The 14,140-nt window shown below is 48.6% G+C and overlaps 1 protein-coding gene across 1 annotated transcript in view; it reads right to left on the bottom strand.

Annotated features, from left to right (window-relative positions):
• NECAB2 (N-terminal EF-hand calcium binding protein 2) overlaps positions 1 to 14,140 on the bottom strand; it is a 155,168-nt gene that overhangs the window by 29,587 nt on the left and 111,441 nt on the right. The window lies entirely within an intron of this gene.

The raw sequence follows: 14,140 nt of genomic DNA, 5'->3' as shown, positions 1-14,140 counted from the left end.
TTGCTGCATCACAGACATGAAACAGCAAGTAGTGGAAGGAGGCCTCATCCCACAGCTGATGCGAGAGGTCAAACAGTCGCCCTCACGCTGAGAGCAGTTGCGTTGGGCCAGCATGGGCTCCAGCAAGTCTCCAGAGGGCCAGAGGCTCATTGGAGACTGGGGTCTCCCTGAGGGCTGCATTGGGAGTCCTCGAGGGCCGCAAGTGGCCCCAGGGCCGGGGTTTGGGCACCCCTGATCTAAACAGTGGAGAGATTAAGTACAATTCCATTATTATTATTATTATTAACAGTATTTATATACCGCTTTTCAACAAAAAGTTCACAAAGCGGTTTACAGAGAAAAATCAAATAACTAATGGCTCCCTGTCCCAAAAGGCTCACAATCTAAGAGATGCAAAAGAACACCACTAGTGTTCTTATGCTCCCTGGGGCAGCCACTAGAAAAGACAGTGCTGGGGTGAGGAGGGCCAGTTACTCTCCCCCTGCTAAATAGAAAAGGAGCACCCACTTGAAAAAGTGCCTCTCGGGGAACAATCCTAACCCCTTATGTCACTGCTTTCCAGCACTGACATAAGGGCAATGTAGCTCTAAGGTAAGGGAACAAACATTCCCTTATTTTGAGGAGGCCTCCGTGAGTGACACCCAACTGTAGGATGCAGCACATGTCCCATTGGCAGCGCTATGCCAGTGCTGGAAAGCACTGACATAAGGGGTTAGGACTGGGACTTCACTCAGTTAGCAGGGGTTACTATGAAAAGTAGTTTTGCCCCACTTGACTGTCTACTGTACACAGAGCTGGCTTGTGCAGAATACCGTCTCAGATGGAAGACTGATGGGTGGGTGCCTACCTCCATTTCTTCTCCTCCTCAGGATCCCTGAATTTGAAGAGATGAGTGGAGCAGAAAAGGAACTGTGGAGGAATTGAGAGTGGTGGACTAGAGCATCTTGGGGGACACTCTAGCCCACCGCAGTTCCTCTTCTGCTCTGCTCGCATCTTCCACTTTGAATTCAGGGAGTAAGAGGAGGAGCAGAGATAACTGCTGATGTGCCACTAAGCAAGGGGGCAGCATTTGATTGTCACCTCTGGTGCCATTGTGGGCTGGCCCAGATTGTACTCGAAGTAAGTAATCATTAAGGGTTCACATTGATGCTTCCTATTTTTATGCATCAATTCGGTTACCTGCAGATACAACAGTTTTTTTAAAAAATTCATCATCTTCATACAGTTCTGTACCGTATTGTCAGCCCAAACGCAGCTGCTTTCCATTCTAACCCCATTCAGAAAAACTTGTACCAAATAAAACAAAAATAAGCCCCCTCCACACAAAGCTACTGAAGAAGCCCATTTCTCCGTTCTCACTCTTGAGTGCCCCTGTGCACACGACTGGCCATTTTCAGCCTCTGCCCATTCTGCCTTGCAAGGCCAGGACATCACACAGCAAGGCTGGGGATGCTGGAGAACACGGCAAACCTCCGTTCCCCTGGCAACGCAGCCTGCCTGACAGAGCCAAGATTGTCCTAAACTCCTGCCTCCTTGGAATGCTTGCTCTCCAAGAGGCAGTGATCGTTTACACCTCCTGGCATCACTGTATACTATTTGGATGGCTGTTGAACACACGAATGGAGTTTCTGCACATGTGCAAGGGCATGGCTAGCAATGCTGCTTCTCAGCGAGACTGGAGAGGTGATGTCTTCCGTGCTCTGTGACAAAAGCAGTGTGAAATCTTGCTAAAATCAACCTTTCAAGGGCTGCAGTAGCCGAACACAATACAAACTACTGGGAGACTGGAGAGGTGATGTCTTCCGTGCTCTGTGACAAAAGCAGTGTGAAATCTTGCTAAAATCAACCTTTCAAGGGCTGCAGTAGCCGAACACAATACAAACTACTGGTTGACATTTCAGATGTGTTGGTTATTAAGCAATCAGAACTGCTGGCATCTCTTGACGGCATGATCTCTGGGGAGACAGCAGTGCCAGCCCTCCAGGAGGCCAACTGAGGCAGTCACCTAAGGCTGCAGATTGGCATGTGATGCCTACTGTTGACCATCTACTCGCCTGTCCCACCACTCCTCCTCTTGCTCCCTGGCACCAAAATGTGTGGAGCATCTTTGATGTCGTAGCCCAGTACTCTCCTCCACAGTTCTCCTCTTCCTTTGTGATGCCAGGGAGCAGAAGGGAGGCTGGTGTCCTGCCTGGTAAAGTGACCTAAGGGCCCTTCCTCATGAACCAATATGACTTGGGCTGCCCTGGAAACTGACCTGAAATCCTGTTCCCAGAGACACCTCTCCCTCCTCAAAAAACAGAGACTCCTGGCCCCCCTTTCCAAAGGGTTCTAGCCCATTCCAGCCCTAAATAGGCTGCTGATCTTCCATGTCCCTACACACAGTTCTTCCTGCCTGCTGATTTTGGTTGTGTGAAGCTCATAGCACCTTATCTTGCACTTGCTTCACTTCTGCTAGATCACTGCCTGCTCCATGACCCTGCCAGGTCAGTGAGCTTCCTTGACAGAAGCTCAGTTTTGCATTTCTGTGATGGATCCATCTTTGAATTGGACTGAGGGAGATCCAACCAGGCAGAAAAGCCAGCCCTGTTACAAACATGGAAAGCTGCCGTCTCCTGAGACACAGCCTAGTCCCATGCATGTTTACTGAGAAGTAAGTAACATTGTAGTCAATGGGACTTACTCCCAGGGAAGTGTGTATAGAATTGTTGCCTCAGACCACTGGTCTGTCCAACTCAGTACTATCAGACACTGACTGTCAGCGGACTTGCAGCCCGTTTTCTTTCTCCACTCTAACTGGAGATGCTGCCAGGGACTGAACCTGGGACCTCTGAAATGCAAAGCAGGGGCTCTCATCAGATTCAGCCCCACCCCCAAATCAGTGTCACTGCCTTCCTCCCCAGAGGTTCCAATTTTGTAGGGGACATTCAACCAGACAGACGGGACACAGAGCACCACTGCAGTAGGATCTGGAGGTGATGCATTAGGCTCTGTCCCAAGTCCGCAACCTGTGACATGAAGTGTGCCACTCCAACAGCCAAAAGAACAAATGCTAGGGGTGTAACTTCACGTGTTGCTTGGCCATGGGGCTGCCACCCAAGCCAGCAGCCTTGGGCCAAGGTCCTCCACATCAATGTCTAATATGCCTGTAATTTCTTACGCCACATGACTTGATGACCCTGGAAGGACAGGAGGACGATGCAAGTAAGCCTTACTAAATGCTATGGAGTTTGACTCAGATCTGCTATCATAAGAACATAAGAACAGCCCCACTGGATCAGGCCAAAGGTCCATCTAGTCCAGCTTCCTGGATGTTACAGTGGCTCACCAAATGCTTCAGGGAGCACAAAAGACAGCAAAACAACCTGCATCTGGCATTCCAAGGTAGTCTATTAAATCAGGAGCTTGCAAGTACCTATAATGACTTGTAACCTGTGATGGACACAAGTCATGACATGTATGTGCAAGCTTCTGATTTTAGAAGCAGCAACATGGAGGAGGAGCATGACATGGAGTTTCTGGCCTTTTTCTCCTGACCAACTTTACTGCTCAGTTTCACAAAGCCCACCGAGGTCTCGCCAATCCTCAAACTCTCATGTGATTCCCCTTCTTACCCAGTGACTTACTCAGTCCCTCTGTTAAGCCTCCGAGGGCAGGGATCTGGCTTTTCACTCCATGTAAAATGCCATCTATGCAGATGGCATTATAGTAAAACAAACAACAATAAATAGTGGACTCAGTTTCAAGGGCGGCAGCAGGGGGAGCAACTCCGGTAGGAGTTTCGAGGAGTTAAAGCATCTGGATTAAGCATCCCATTCAGCTCAAGCCTGGATTACACTGGAGTCCCTGCTGGCTGTGCCAGATAATTCATTACTAGCAGAGATCACAGCAAACGCCCAGGCTACACAACTCGCTCCCCTCTCAGATTTTCAGTGGCTTACCTGTGGCAAATTTCAGCTGGTTTATTTGTACAGCAAAACTTGCAGGCCGTATTTCTTGCAACACACTGCAATTTCCCCTTTGTGCACTGAAATGCGTAAAGTGCCCTTTCTTCAGCACAGCGGAACAAATCCCACCGACTCCTTCAGGTCTCCCCCTCCCTGCCATTAAGACTATATGACAAGATGTCACTTTACCAAACAGCCACAGGTTTGGCCACCATCTATTTGAGGCTCCAGCTACATATCGCTGTGGTCAATCAATCACAACCTGATGCCAGTTCTCTCCCCAATGCACAGGACTAGGCAAGCTTTTCTCCACAAAGCTCTGTTAGAAGGACTTGCTGTAACTTTGTCTGAGGCTGCCAAACTCATGAAAGGAAGCTGGTCAGGCAAGGCAATTGGAAGGGATTGATGGCCTATCGATTCCTGAGCAATTAAACCAAGACTGGAGGAGTGTTTTTTGAATCCACCACTGTGGCTAATTGCCTGCCTCTCCGAATCCATCTGGGATGCTGAAGGACGCTCTCCTTTTGAATGTATAGCTAAATAACAAACAAAAATCTGTTGCACTCACAAAGCAGGAACAAATCCAGACTGTATTTGTCAACTTCAATAAAACCTGTTCAAAGGAAAAGCATTTCTTGTGATCCAGATGGATGCAAAGGGGCAGGCCATTAGGCACAACTGCGTGAGGGTTCAGAAGCACTCCTCCCAATTGCTGTTCAATTGCTCTAGATTAGAATCTATATCCTATCCATCACCTCCAATTGCCCAACTCCACCTCCCTTGCATGAGACTGGAGGTCTCCTGAGACTGGAGGTCTCCTGCAAGGTTGCCTCAAGTCCTTTTTAGAAAAGTTTGTGAGAAAAGCCTTCCCTGTCCCTCAGTGCCAGAGAGACTGAAGAATGCAGCTGTCCCCTTTCCATTTTTTTTTTTTTGAACCACCAAAAAACCAATCAGGCTGCAACACTGTCAGCTCAATTCTGGGTGTGGTGATCTGAAAGTTAAGTTCCAATTGTATCCCTTTGAATTTGCTCTCAGGTAAGGATGTGAATAACTAGCTTTGGGCTGCAAATCAAAACACACTGGCAGTGAGACTTCTGAGTGCTGACTGTCGATTCAGAGGGTGGAAACTTTTCAATCAACTATAAAGTTGTCCTCAATATATCAGGCTCATTATTCTAAGATGCACTTCATCAAAGAAGAGGCATGCTCTGTGCTTTCTCATGGAGAAAGAAATGCCTTTTCTAGGAGCCATCTGTTCACCCCAGCATAGCTTCCTTCCTAGTGGTTGTTGATGTCTTTCTTCTATTTCTCTACAGGTTCTAGGCCTCTTTGGAACTGTGAACCATCTTTGTATTTTTTTTGCTAAGTTTAATAACTTCTTTTTTGGGTGGAAAAGTGATATAGATATAGTCTTAAAGAGAGTGACTAAGATGATTAAAGGGCTGGGGCACTTACCTTATGAGGAAAGGCCACGGTGTTTGGGCCTCTTCAGCCTAGAAAAGAGACGCTTGAGGGGGGACATGATTGAGATACAAAATTATGAAGGGGATGGACAGAGTGGATAGAGAGATGCTCTTTACACTCTCACACAACACCAGAACCAGGAGACTTCCACTAAAATTGAGTGTTGGGAGAGTTAGGACAGACAAGTGTGTGGTTAGTCTGTGGAACTCCTTGCCACATTATGTGGTGACGGCATCTGGCCTGGATGCCTTTAAAAGGGGATTGGACAAGTTTCTGGAGGAAAAATCCATTACAGGTTACAAGCCATGATGTGTATGTGCAACCTCCTGATTTTAGAAATGGGCTAGGTCAGAATGCCAGATGCAAGGGAGGGCACCAGGATGAGGTCTCTTGTTATCTGGTGTGCTCCCTGGGGCATTTGGTGGGCCGCTGTGAGATACAGGAAGCTGGACTAGATGGGCCTATGGCCTGATCCAGTGGGGCTGTCCTTATGTTCTTAACTACAATTCCCAGGAAGCCTTGCAGGTCCCTTGCCATGTGGTGTGCTCCCTGGGGCATTTGGTGGGCCGCTGTGAGATACAGGAAGCTGGACTAGATGGGCCTATGGCCTGATCCAGTGGGGCTGTTCTTATGTTCTTAACTACAATTCCCAGGAGGCCTTGCAGGCCTCTTGTTATCTGGTGTGCTCCCTGGGGCATTTGGTGGGCCGCTGTGAGATACAGGAAGCTGGACTAGATGGGCCTCTGGCCTGATCCAGTGGGGCTGTTCTTATGTTCTTAACTACAATTCCCAGGAGGCCTTGCAGGCCTCTTGTTATCTGGTGTGCTCCCTGGGGCATTTGGTGGGCCGCTGTGAGATACAGGAAGCTGGACTAGATGGGCCTATGGCCTGATCCAGTGGGGCTGTCCTTATGTTCTTAACTACAATTCCCAGGAAGCCTTGCAGGTCCCTTGCCATGTGGTGTGCTCCCTGGGGCATTTGGTGGGCCGCTGTGAGATACAGGAAGCTGGACTAGATGGGCCTATGGCCTGATCCAGTGGGGCTGTTCTTATGTTCTTAACTACAATTCCCAGGAGGCCTTGCAGGCCTCTTGTTATCTGGTGTGCTCCCTGGGGCATTTGGTGGGCCGCTGTGAGATACAGGAAGCTGGACTAGATGGGCCTCTGGCCTGATCCAGTGGGGCTGTCCTTATGTTCTTAACTACAATTCCCAGGAGGCCTTGCAGGTCTCTTGTTATCTGGTGTGCTCCCTGGGGCATTTGGTGGGCCGCTGTGAGATACAGGAAGCTGGACTAGATGGGCCTCTGGCCTGATCCAGTGGGGCTGTCCTTATGTTCTTAACTACAATTCCCAGGAGGCCTTGCAGGTCTCTTGTTATCTGGTGTGCTCCCTGGGGCATTTGGTGGGCCGCTGTGAGATACAGGAAGCTGGACTAGATGGGCCTATGGCCTGATCCAGTGGGGCTGTTCTTATGTTCTAATAAATAATGACATGAAGTATTCTGTGACCTACACATATTATCTAAAACAACAAAGGAGGCTCCTTTGTCTGGAAAGCAAACAAATTATCTATGCAATTATATTAATGTGTTTATTTCCTATTTGCCTCACATTTGTATACCACCTTTGTAACAAAACATGAAGTTCAAAATAATGATTTATCTAAGCGACACAATGCAAAAAGGAAAAGAAATGTGGCAGCAAGGGAAAAAATGTGTGTATGCATAAAGGCTTTTGTTTATAAAGTGTGTGTGTGTGGGGGGGGGGGAGAAATAGCACTGGCAATGGATCTGCCCACTTCAGGCAGCAGATCCACTCAGGCCACTCCTGCCCTCCTGGACGGAAACACATGTATTTTGTGCGTGAGAATTCAAATTCCTTCAATATAAAATTGTCACCCGGACACAGCTCAAGCACCATGGGTCTCCTCCAGAGTAAGGGTCTCCTTTAGAGCAGGGGAGCTGAATAAGTATGGCCAGTATCCAGCTGCCTTGCCAGGGGCCTACCTGGGAGTAGGGCCAAGGGTCACATGGCCGGAAGGGGTGGAGTCAGGGAAACCAGCTGCTGGGCTCATAAGGAGCTCAGAAGCCTGGGAGCTGGAGGTTCCCTCCTGGGCTCTGGCTTTGGAAGGAGGACCAGGGGAACCCACCCTGGCACTTACCCTAGACCTGTTCCTGTCCTGGATAGGGTCGGAAAGGCCCCAAGCTGGGGTAACCCCTGGGGGAGAGCCGGCCCCAAGGAGGAAGAAAGACCCCAGGTGTTGGGCTTGGGAAATACGTCCTGGAGAGTCTCCTGTCTGGCTCCTGACAACCTGAAGGAAGCCTGGGGAACACGAGGGAAACGGCAACCCGCATCTTGGGCCAGCAAGGCGGGCTAAAGACTAACACCGGGGTCTTGCGGAGCAACAAGACCCCGATGAGTTGTAAAACTGATAATGAGAATAAACAGGTGCGTAGACCATCTTCACCGGCTCCTCGCCTCCTTACACGCCGGGGTAAGTCAGTCGCCAGCTTGGCAGAAGTTCCACCCCTTGGCCCCGCCCAGGGGATGGATTTGACAAAAATGTAGCATGAAGACCAGTCACAAGACAAACTGCTGACAAACTGACCACTCATCCAGTCTAAAAAATGGCTCCTTCCACTGTCAGATCTTTCCCACCATAATCCTATTTATTGATTTATCACATTTATACCCAACATTTTCAGCCAACATTGGCTCCCAGTCAAAACCCATATCAGGCTATAGTACAATTAGGGGAATGATGGAGATGGGTGGGAGGGGAACCCTTCTGGCCCCTGGTATTTAATGATCAGGTGGAAATGGCCAGTTTGGCATCCTCCGAAGGCCCACCCGGCTGGACCCACCCCTGAGACCCTGGTCCCATTTCTCAATGAGGAGGAGTCTTTGCCTGCTTCTGCCCCCACTCATCACCCCTTGCTGGGAGGTGCAGGTCTTTTCCTGGCCTGGGGCTTCAGGACACCAGCAGCACTACAGTCCAGATTGCAGGCTCTTCCCTCCTGAAATAATGGAGTGGCACCCCCAACCCCCTCTCCAAATGGGGAATGGGGGGGGGGAACAACACAAATCATTCTGGTTCCCTTACTGCAAGTCAAGAGCAACAAAGAGATGTCAGTGTGGAAAGATGGTGTCCTGAGCCATCACGGGAACAGGCGCTCAGAAGCTCTGCACAAAGGAAGGCGGACTTTGTGTTTTGCTGGCAAGTTATTTTTAATAACTAAACCAAGAGATAATCACTGAATAGACATATCACTCATTATAATTTATTTGAACACAGGCAATTTAAATAATCAAAGGCCCATACATGCAAATTGCTTTGGGTTTATGACAGGAAAGATTAACCAAGGTCTGTTGCTATGACAACCCAGGGAGGCGAACAGATCTCCAGAGAATCAAGGGCGCTCCTTCCACCTTCCTATTTAACATAAAACCACAAAAAGGAAGGAAACTCTTATCAGAATACTAACAAGTACATGCACATCTGCACATGTGCCAGTCAACGCATGGAGATCCTGTTAGATCTTGCTGGAAAATGGGAAGAACCAAGAAGTCTTATTCCAGAAAGAGAGCATTTTGTCTTTCTTGGAACTGAGTCCCAAACAGCACTTGATGAATTTACATCAATCTTACATCAATCCCATGAATTTACACCCCAGATTTTCTTTCTGTGGCTGTTGAGGCTGCAAGCTCAGAGCAGAGGACCACAGGGGGTACTACAGATTGAAAAACAAAAAACGCCAGCTCGGAGCTAGTGGCGCAGCTAGAGGGGGTGCAAAGCACTTGCAGGGAGCCTCCCCTCCTGCATGCAAGCGGCCCCTCCCCCTCTTGTTTGAAATCATTCCGGGGGGGGGCAAAATGGAGGCGTACACCTGGCTCCGAAGGGGAGAAGCCCCTTGCACATCACGGAGAGGCTCCACGCAAGACCTAGTGCTCTGCACCCCCTCTAACTATGCCACCACTCTGAGCATACGCCAAGTGGGAAGACTGCTGGAGCCAAGAGTTAAGCAGCCCCTCCCCAAACAGCCGGTCAAGACTGCAACTTATGCGGCTGGCTGCTTCTGGTAAGGAAAAGAAAACCGCCGGGGGGGGGGAACCTCACAACACTGAGCCCCTTGCTGAGATGGGTGTGGGGCAGACATCTTTCTGCTCAGGGAGCCCAGGGGCTGTAGGCTGCAGCAGAACACGTGGGTCTGGCATGCAGAGGGTCCCGGGTTCAGTTCCTGGCAGCCTCTCCGGGGAGGGCAGAGGAATATTCCTGTCTTAAACTTTGGAGAGTGGCTGCTAGTCAGTGCCTGGCAATGCTGGAGGAGATGGACTAACAGCTCTATCCCACCTTCTGATTCATGGCAGTGGGACACTGTCCTGCTGCTGGAAATCAGCTGCCAACAACATATGCTATTTTTGAGCCACCACTACAAAGTGGGACCAGCTGCCCACTGGCACAGCCGGAGACCTGCTCCAGTGCAATCAAGTTGGCACTTGGGGCATTTTGTGGGCAAAGAGGGGGAGCAACAGGGAGTGTTGGGGGGAGGAACTGGATGCACGTCAGGGGAGGGAGGGGTGGATCCTGCAGCAGTTGTGCATGCCTGCCCCAAATGCCCAAATACCCAAATGGCTGGCATGTGCCCAAGCAGTGCCATAGATGTAGGGGAGAGCACCAGGATGAGGTCTCTTGTTATCTGGTGTGCTCCCTGGGGCATTTGGTGGGCCGCTGTGAGATACAGGAAGCTGGACTAGATGGGCCTATGGCCTGATCCAGTGGGGCTGTTCTTATGTTCTTATGTTCATAGGCAGCCTGTTGGCTAACATGAGACACTTAAAAACAGTTTTTATTGACCTCCTGTTTGCTTTCAGGTCACCCCCTAAACCAGCAAGACTTACATGGCAGCAACATCTAATGTAGCTTTAGCAGATTAGCCAAATTCCACATATTTCTAAAGATTCACTTCAACTCTGCTCCAGAAAGAGCAACAGATGCCAGCCAGGAACTGACTTGGACAAGCACTTTGCTGCAAGACAGTTACTTCCAAAGGCTGCTAACGTCTTGTTGTAGCTCCTGGTTTCTGACATTTGGCTTCACCGAGCGATACGTATTGGCGCCAGAGACAATATGCATCTTGCAATTTGTGTGGTCTCTCTGAGTCTTGGTCTTCACTTTGAGTTATTTTCACTGACATGAGCAGATCTCTGGCAATATGGAAAAGAGAAGGATGGTTATTTTAAAACCGTTGCCAACCAGTGAGGATAAACAAGCCATCCTTTCTCTCTTTGTAGGAGCAAGAAAGAAAATGCTGCTGCCACAGGCAATTAGACGCTTTACGTAAAACAAGGGATTGGCGAGAGAGCAAGTGTCATCCTAACGGTAGGGAAGGAATGCCTTGGTTGTCCTCTGAGAATGCTCATTTGAGATGCCAAGCATATTGGGAACCATCTGCTCCAGCGAGGCAGTAGACAGCGACTTGGGCTAGAGAGACTGGGTTCCTGCCCTTGGGGTCAGGCCTGGCTCCTGCACAGTCAAGGGTGAGGGGAAAGTAGGCAAAAGAGACATTGGTCCACTAACAAGGTGGCAGACTGGGCAGGAGTTTCCCCAGGTCTTTCCATCTCCTCCTCCAGTGACCCACTTTGCTAGCCTGCCAGTGGTGTAGTGGTCAATTTTAGAGAACAGGCACTGTGCTCCTGCAACTTATTTATACTCAGAAGCTGAATATTCTGGGTGACCCACAGTTGGGGAAATCTGGAAATCTGCCCATAGGCAAATTTCTTAGTTTGCCTCTTGCTCAACCTGATGCTTCTTCCCTTCTTCTTCTTTGAAAAAAAAGTTACAAGGACAGCCGAGAACTCCTGATGATGACATCACAGCTTCCGCTACAGGATGGGTTCTGAAGCCCCACTTCTCCTGCCCTCTCTTAGTTACATCTCTGCAGTTTCTCCTTTTGTGACTCAAGATAAAGCAGAGGGAAGCAGAAGAGAAAGTGTGTGGACAGAAAGTGGTAGCCTAGAGCGTCATCTGGACAACAATACTATATTCCTTCCAGGTCTGGGAGATCCAAGGAAATGGTTTGTTGTGTAGCCATCACAACTGCCCAGGGGATCTTCTAACAGGACTAGTGGCTCAGCTCATCACACAGGGCAGCACTGAGGAGAAGCTCCAAAGCTCATTTCCTTTGAAGCCCTTCCTGCAGCTACATCTGAGGCTCCCAGGTGATAACTAATGTTGTTACTTCCACAACTCCCAGGGCTGCAGGCTGGTGTCTATCCAGTGGTACAATCCAGATCCATTTTAAATGACAGGGACCCCAGAAAGTCTAACTAGCAGATCCCTACTCTTTTTTTTTTTTTTTTTTTTTGCCAAATTCTAGGATATTTTGTTTGCAGAGGTACATGCAAAGCTGTCTTCTTCTTAGTCAGACTTTAGTCCATCTAGGTCAGCACTGTCTACACTGGCAACGCCTCCCCTGGGTTCTGGACAGAGGTGCCAGGGGTTGAATCAGGGGTGTCCTGTTCTGTCACTGAACTGGACCCAGGTCCAGCAGGGCCAATTCAGCAGTGTCCTCTTTCAGTGTCAGTGTTGATGTCATCCATCATCCTAACAGTGGATCTTTTGACCCATTCTAAATGACCCACACATGCACGTGAAGTTCCAGAAGTCCAATGACAATCATTCAGGATGCCAGGGAAAAGAAATGCTCCACCACTCCTCAATCAGATTTCTGAGATATTTACAAGCAATCCTAGATACTTATTTCCCTCTTTTGAAGGTACATGATCAATGTTTGCAAACGAGGGCAATCTGCTGGGGAAACCCATTTGAATAAAGTCCGTAATTCCCTGAAATCACATCACTGTGGGAGAGACGATCAGGTGTGACATGAAATAATGAATCCTCTGTACCAACAATCAAGTGAGGAAATAGACTTATCTCTGTATTACAGAGAGCGCCATTCATATATACAAACAACAAGCAAACAACTGGAGACAGGGCACACTGATGATGATGATGATGATGATGATGATGATGATGATGATACTTTATTTATATCCCGCCCTTCTCCCTAAAGGGACCCACTGATCAAGGAGGCAGGCTCATCTCTAGGGGAGAAAGAGCTTTTCTGTTTTCCTTTTGGAGCTACCTGTGACAGAAGGAATGGCTAAAAAACAGAACACACCACCAACCCAACCCAACACACCTGTGGTAAAGGGGAGCTGGTGCAGCCAAGTGGCTAAAGCCTGAGCTATAAACCAGGATTCCGCCCCCCTCCCCATTTTAGATCTCCCATCTGCCATAAACTCGCCAGGTGGCCACAGGCAAGTTGCTCCTTTTCAGCCTCAGCCTGCAACACAACACAGCTGCAACACAAGGATGAGAACTTTCATCTTATAGGATTGCATCAGCACTGCGCACTGCATCAAGATAAATGTACGTGAAGCGCCTGGTGCACGAATGTCAAATATTGTTATGACAGAGGAAGCAGAGGTGCCTTCCTCACTGCCGATCCATTGCCCTCTGTAGGCAGAGATAAAGTGGCATTTTAAGAGAGATTTCTCCACTGTAAGCTGATGAGATAACCCCAACTGTCTATTGCTTGTGTGACAAGCATCCTAAAATTACCAAGATGGGGGGCACTTTAGTGGGTTCTGAAGCACAGCTAAGTTGTGAGAAAGCGCTGAAACACGAGGATGAAAAAAAACTATATAGCCAGTTGCTGCAACATCTGCCCTATGTGCACTCTGACTGTTCCCTTTGGGGGACCCTGCACCTTCAGGTGGGCAGTGAGTGCCTATGCAAGACAGAGGCTTCTCAGCAGTGGCCCCAACAGCTAACCCACTTTCCTGACCTGATGGAGCTGCAGTGCAGCCTTGAGGGAAGGGAACAAATCTTCCCTTACTTTGAGGAGGCCTCCATGACTACCCTCACCACCGCAGGATGCAGCTTGCACCCCGTTGGCATGGCTGCACTGGAAAGTTATTTAGGATTGGGCTTTAGGTTGGCAAAGCTCCCTCCTGACAGAGGCTCACTTGGCACCCTCACAACCACAGCTCAGACGGCAAATTAAGCATCTGCTATTTCCACAGGCATTTGAAAGAACAGATGCTCGGTGCTGACTCTCTCTCTACTGAACCCACTAAACGCTTCTGTTTTATTATGGTTATGCTGTGGTTTCATCCGCTTCAATTATATTGTAGCTTGTCTAGGTTCTTGTCTAGGCTTAACACAAAATTTGGTTTCACAATGGACAGTTCCCTGCCCATGGTGAACCTCCAGCCATTTTTTCATAGAGGTGAGATAAGCACAACGTTACCATGTGTATCCAGCATGTTACATTTTGCACTTCTGTATGCAACACTTCGCTAGGCAGGCAACTGTTCTTTTACACTGAAGGAGAATTGCAGGCTACAATTGCTAAATGAGCATTTGGTTTAAGCACACAACATCACGTGAGCTGATAGGTCAGCATTCCAGTTTTTCCTCTGGTCAACAAGTCACTTGCATGCTTTGCTACAAACCTGGGATATTTCAAAACTTTTGAAAACTTTCAAAACTTTTGGGAAACTACTCTGACAATCACTGCTTCACCTTGAAGATTATTTTTCTGTTAAATTAACTCCAAGTTATAGCAAGTTCTTTGCTTCTTAATCAAAGACAGATAAGAACTAACCGGTCACTAGGCTTGTATCCAAAAAGCCAACAAATCATATAATCAAGGTTCCATGG

The sequence above is a fragment of the Tiliqua scincoides genome, chromosome 9, assembly GCF_035046505.1.
Source record: "Tiliqua scincoides isolate rTilSci1 chromosome 9, rTilSci1.hap2, whole genome shotgun sequence".
In the NCBI taxonomy this organism is placed as follows: Eukaryota; Metazoa; Chordata; class Lepidosauria; order Squamata; family Scincidae; genus Tiliqua; species Tiliqua scincoides.
The sequence above is the reverse complement of the archived record's forward strand: the minus strand, read 5'-3'. Positions and strand labels throughout refer to the sequence as shown.